Source organism: Echinops telfairi, unplaced genomic scaffold (genome assembly GCF_000313985.2).
Source record: "Echinops telfairi isolate 266 unplaced genomic scaffold, ASM31398v2 ScPeMD7_1;HRSCAF=3_0, whole genome shotgun sequence".
NCBI classification, from domain to species: Eukaryota; Metazoa; Chordata; class Mammalia; order Afrosoricida; family Tenrecidae; genus Echinops; species Echinops telfairi.
The window spans coordinates 62,358,732-62,364,897 of record NW_022103896.1 but is presented as its reverse complement, the minus strand read 5'-3'; the positions used below and the strand labels follow the sequence as shown (position 1 = coordinate 62,364,897).

At 41.9% G+C, this 6,166-nt stretch overlaps 1 pseudogene; it reads right to left on the bottom strand.

Moving 5' to 3' along the window:
* Positions 1 to 779: 779 nt before the first annotated feature.
* On the bottom strand, positions 780 to 1,659 carry LOC115869502 (annotated as a pseudogene).
* Between the last annotated feature and the right edge of the window lie 4,507 nt (positions 1,660 to 6,166).

Genomic DNA, 6,166 nt, shown 5'->3' with positions numbered 1-6,166 from the left:
TCATTAGAAGTGTGTTGTTGTTAGTAAATACACTCTGGACATTATGAACAACTGGGTCCAAATTCCAGTAACCAAATTTCTAAAAATATACCTCTCAGTTTTCACGTTTTCAACATGTGCCTTGGGTGTCTTACATACAAATGAAGACAAGGTGGCAGTTTTGAATGAATTGATATAAGTAATGTCTGGCACTTAGCATATACTATACAGGTGTCTTACTAGTATTTTCATTCAAAATCAAAGATCTACTGAGCTGTTACTATATGCAACAATGGTAAATCTGTAATGCTAACAATGTAGTCAGCATATATAGGCTTTAATGAAAAAACCACTTAGAATTCTCCATGATGAGAAATACGTTGAAAAATACAGGGAAGGAAATAAGTACAGTTTGTGGAAAGTGAAACTGAAAAGTGTAAACTTTGATTTGTTTTGGATGAATGGGAATTATTCTGTGAGGAAGAAATGTTTGGAATGAGATCTAAAGCACTGTGATTTCATCAGTTAGGAAGTAAGTAGAAGGTTCTAGAAGAAGTAATTTTCAAAGAGAAGAAATCATTGATACTCTGGTGCCAAGGAAAATGGATCTAATACTTGCAGTACGAAACTGATGGTTCATGACAAGGTCAAGCTCTCTAAGGCCCTCCCCTTCCTGGAAACTCAAGTTGGGATAGTCTCAGTGTGTTGGGAGATTGAGGGGGGGGGGCACTCCCCAGCAGCTGAGGGCCTCTCTTCCTCTAGTGCTGTTGCTAGGGCTGGTGGTCCAGGGGGGGGGGCTCTTACTCCTTGGAGGCCATGTGGACCATGAGGTCCACCACTCTGTTGCTGTAGCCAAATCCACTGTCATACCAGGAAGTGAGCTTGACAAAGTGGTCATGGAGGGCAATGGCAGCCCCAGCATCAAAGGTGGAAGAGTGGGGGTCACTGTTGAAATCACAGGAGACAACCAGGTCCTCAGTGTAGCCCAGGATTCCCTTGAGGGAACCATCAGTTTCCTGCTTCACCACCTTCTTGATGTCATTGTACTTGTCAGTTTTCTCCAGGTGGCAGGTGAGATATACCCTGGGGTGGGGACATAGAAGGCCATGCCAGAGAGTTTCCCATTGAGCTCTGGGATAACCTTGCCCACAGCCTTGGTAGCACAGTAGATGCTGGGATGATGTTCTGGGCATCCTCACAGCCAGAGTTTCTGAGGGGCCATCCACAGTCTTTTGGATGGCAGTGATGGCATGGACCGTGGCCATGTGTCCTTCCACGATGCCAAAATTGTCGTGGATGACCTTGGCCAGGGGGGTCAAGCAGTTGGTAGTGCAGGAGGCATTGCTGACAATCTTGAGGGAGTTTTCACACTTCTCATGGTTCACGCCCATCACAAACGGGGGCATCGGCAGAAGGGGCAGAGGCGATCACCCTTTTGGCATCGCCTTTAAAGTAAGCCCCATGGAGATGGATTTCCCATTGATGATAAGCTTCCTGTGATCAGCTTTGATGGGGCCATTGAACTTGTTGTGGGTGGAATCATACTGGAATGTAGACCATGTAGTTCAGGTCATTGAAGGGGTTATTGATGGCAACAATGTCCATTTTGCCAGAGTGGAAAGCAGCTCTGGTGATCAGGCAGCCAATGCAGCCAAATGCATTCACTCCTACTTTTACCATCGTGTCCCTGTGATGTGGCGGGGACTGCCCGGGGACAGGAAGAGGTGGTGTCTGCCTGTTGCATGAGGTGGAGCAGAGAGCTGAAACCACTTTTAAACGTAAGAAAATATTAGGAGGCTATTGGGGTAGTGGTTATGCATTGGGCTGCGATCTGCAAGGACTCTACTTTGAAACCACTCGCTGCCCCATGGGATAAAGACGGGGCTTTCTACTCCCATAAACAATGACAGACTGGAATTTCTAGGCACAGTCCTATGGAGTCACTATGAGTGGGTACCAACTTGATGGCAGTGATCTATTGAGTTTGGGATAAAATAAGGTAAATTCAGAGACTTAAAGGCAGGGAGTTTACCACTGAGAATACTATGTCCTGGGTGTGGTAGAGTGGAAGCTTTCTGCTCAGAATGAGGGGCTTACTTGTGCACGAGTGAAATATGGACAGCGGAGAAAACTGAAATCCGTGTGTGGAGAGTAGGGATGGAGATGGCACTGTCTCTAAAAAGTAACGAGGCGCCTTTAAAGTCCATGGTTCCTAATTTAGACAGAGGGTCTTCATTTCCTCTGTTGTGTGCTTCTCTACAGTAGGACTCGGAACTTGAGGGCAAGGTTGAGAAAGAAAACTGTTGAGATCATTCCCATTTGGGATCTTGCCAATGAGTAAAGGGAAAGGACAGGGGCGAAAAGGATTTAGGGACAGGACAGTAAAAGCAGTGTTTGGAATACTGTGCCATACCACTTTATCTGGGTAGGACAGAAGGGAAGGTTCCCCAGGTGATGAAAGCGGTCCATGTCCCACTGCTAATGTAAGAGACCTTGGCGTTGTAATGGTTACAACACCGTGGACTCCAAGGAGTCCCTCTGGGGAGAACCAGGAGGAGAAACATGTGCCTCCAGTAAGGAGCTACAGTCTTGGAAGCCACAGGGGCAGCTCGCCTCTGTCCAAAGGGCCCCTGTGAGTTGGAATGGACTGGATGGCATACTGTTTGATTAATCCAAAGTGAAACTGAGGGGAAATAGATAGCCTGGCCACCTACTTCTTTAAAGAACATTGTTGCTAGATGCTGTCTAGCTGGCCTGGGACTCATGACTACCCTAAGGGAAGAACTTCTCCATAAGCTTTTCCTTTGTCTCTAATCTTGACGGAAACAGATATTTAGGTCTTTCTTCTACAGAGTGACTGGCTGAGTCTGAACCACTAACCCTTTGGTTAGCAACTTACTGCAACCCCTTTGCGTCCCCCTGGCTTCTTCCTTCTCTCTGGAGCTGGTTGCTCCATAACACATCCCGTTGTTTTGACTAGAAAGAATAGAAATGGGTTTTATGGGTTCAGGAAGGAAGGTGAAAAGACTAATTATAGGGATATAATAGAAGAATCAACGAAATGAGAATTTAAAGTTGAAAGGAGTTGTGAGGATGTAATTGCTGTTGTTATGTGCCATTGAATCGGTTCTGACCCATCGCTACCGTCTGGACAAAAGAACACAAATACTGCATGGTCCTGTGCCATCCTTACAATCGTTCCCTTGTCCACTGAGTCCATTGTTGTAACTATGGGGTCAATCCATCTTGTTGAGGGCCTTCCTCTTTTTTGCTGCCCCTCCATTTTACTGAACATGATGTCCTTTGCCAGGAACTAGTCTCTCCTGACAATATGTCCAAAGTTTGTATTTAATTAGTATCGTGAAATAAGTAAATCCTTGAAGTTATTAGATCCTTAAATCCTTAACGCTATTAGAAAATAGAATTCTTACAACTGATATTAAAAATGATAACGCTTAATGATATTTTTTTTCTGAGAGTTGATGACCAAAGAATGGCTCATTTCAGATGAGGAATTGAAGGAATTGAGAGAAAAAGATTTCCCATGTGACTTACTGTAAGATGTAAGATCATGTTAGAAATTGTCAGGAATCAAGGAATTGTGAGCTAAAGGTGCCTGATAGCGTTCAGCTCTACTTTTGAAGGTAAGGGTGATTATAATAAAGTTGAATGGAATGGGCTTCAGAAAAGTACAGTTTTATTATAAAAGCATAAGGGAATTCATTACTGTCTGAGACATAAACAGTTCGTAAGGAAAAGGCATTTTTTTAACCCCCGATTTCTATAGAAAGTATGGCTTTCATGATTTTGTCATAATTTATCATTAAAATACATCTTTTGATTTTTACATAATTACAAGTGAAATGTCAGTGTTGGCTTAGGGCTAAAAACGTCCTTTTAAAACATGCCTGCTTAGAAAACAAAAACAAAACACATGTCTGCTTTTGGACATTTTAGTATGATTTAAAGAACTTTGTTATATAAACACACACACACACTTCAGCAAATCAAAAATTATTGGTACAAAATCATTGAAAATTTCATTAAACAAAAATATCAAAATTGGAATCCATTGCTTCTCCACATATCCTCCATTTAGGTCTGTATACTTCTCAAGGCAGTATGCCCATCTCTCTAACCCTTCCCCCAGAGAGTTCTGCACTTTCCCGTTAAACCATGTCAAATCGGAAATTTGGCATCCTCAAAGGACTCAAATTGTATTCCTTTTTAATGCTTTGAGTTTGGGGGAAAAAAGAGAAGTCTGAAGGGGTAAGATCAGTAGGATCAGGAAGGTAAGGTTTGCCAAGGAAATTCTCATAAGACAGTTCTTGCTACTCTTGAAGAATGAGTAGGTGCATTGTCATGTGAGACAGAAAGAGAGAGAGAGAGAGAGAGAGAGAGAGAGAGAGAGAGAGAGAGAGAAGGAAAACAAAACAAAACAAAAACCCTCCTTGCAACTTCCCTGGGCTTTATCTAATCAATGCAATTTTCCATTTTCTTAAAGCACCCGGATCAACCTGTGACTTTTCAGAAAGTCTTTTAAGTCCTTTCAGAGTCCTCTCAAACACTTTCCTCAACCTTTAAAACTGACTTCTCTGCTTTGAATTTAACTGGCTCAGTAGATCCAAGCAGCCATCTAGCTCAGAAGCAACAAAGCCCAGATGGAAGAAGCACACCACCAGCCTGTGCGATGAAGGGATCAGGTGTCAGGTATCATCAGAACAAAAAAATCTTATCATAGTGAATGAGGGGGGAATGCGGAGTGGAGACCCAAGGCCCATTTGTAGGCCACTGGACATCCCCTTACAGAGGGGGCTTGGGGAGGAGACGAGCCAGTCAGGGTGCAACATAGCATTGATGAAAAATACAACTTTCCTCGAGTTCCTAAATGCTTCCTCTCCCCCATCCCCTTCCACTATCATGATCCTAATTCTACCTTGCAAGTCTGGGCTAGACCAGAGGATGTACACTAGTACAGATAGGAATTGGAAACACAGGGAATCCAGGGTGGATGATCCCTTCAGGACCAGTGGTGACAGTGGCGATACTGGGAGGGTAGAGGGAGAGTGGATTGGAAAGGGGGAACTGATTACAAGGATCTACATGTGACCTCCTTCCTGGGGGACGGACAACAGAAAAGTGGGTGAAGGGAGATGTCGGACAGGGCAAGATATGAGAAAATAATAATTTATAAATTATCAAGGGTTCATGAGGGAAAGGAGAGCAGAGAGGGAGGGGAAAAATGAGGAGCTGATGCCAGGGGCTTAAGTGGAGAGCAAATGTTTTGAGAATGATGAGGACAATGAATGTACAAATGTGCTTTACATAATTGATGTATGTATGGATTGTGATGAGTTGTATGAGCCCCTAATAAAATTATTTAATAAAAAAAAAAGAAGTCATTGCTTTGATGGTACCTCTTTTTTGAAGGCACCAGGAACCCCAGAGAGCAGTTCCACATGGTCACTATGAGTTGGAATTCACTTGATGACACTGTGTTTGGGTTTAGCAAGAGAAAGGCTCATTAATGAGGAAACTGATTTCAAAGATGTGTTTAAATACATTTCATTTGAAAGAAACCCCTTTATGCATAAACTTGAACTCTAGCAATTATACTTTTTGATTTAGTTTTGTATACATACATTTACACACATATTCTTTCTGCAAGCAGAATACCATTATATAACTCAAGTTATATATAAAATGATACAATGTATTTGATAGTACACCTAAAGACCATAAATATTTAAAGATTAAGAAAAACATTACATAATACATAGCAGAATGTTAAAAAAGCACAGGAAAAACTATGATGAGCTAAATGTATGTTAAAATAGTTGCATACAACTTCATTCATGTTTATACAGTACAAAGGTAGTTTAATCACCCATAAGAAATTACTGGCAAAAAAAAAAAGAAATTACTGGCTTCTCTGTTCATGGAGCATGACATTTCAATTGAACAGCCAATAAAATAATTACATGAAGAAACTGAAATGGTTTAGTGTTTGGAAGGTATCAAGTGCAAAGTAACCATAGTGAACTACCTGTCTTCATACACAAGGTCAAGTGAGAATGACCCATCAATGGGCAACTTCAGGTTTAACCTAGTAGGGAATTTCTCTTACAATTGTTAGTTGGTTTTGCTCTTCTATAATAAAGATGACTGTACTGGATCTGTTACCACT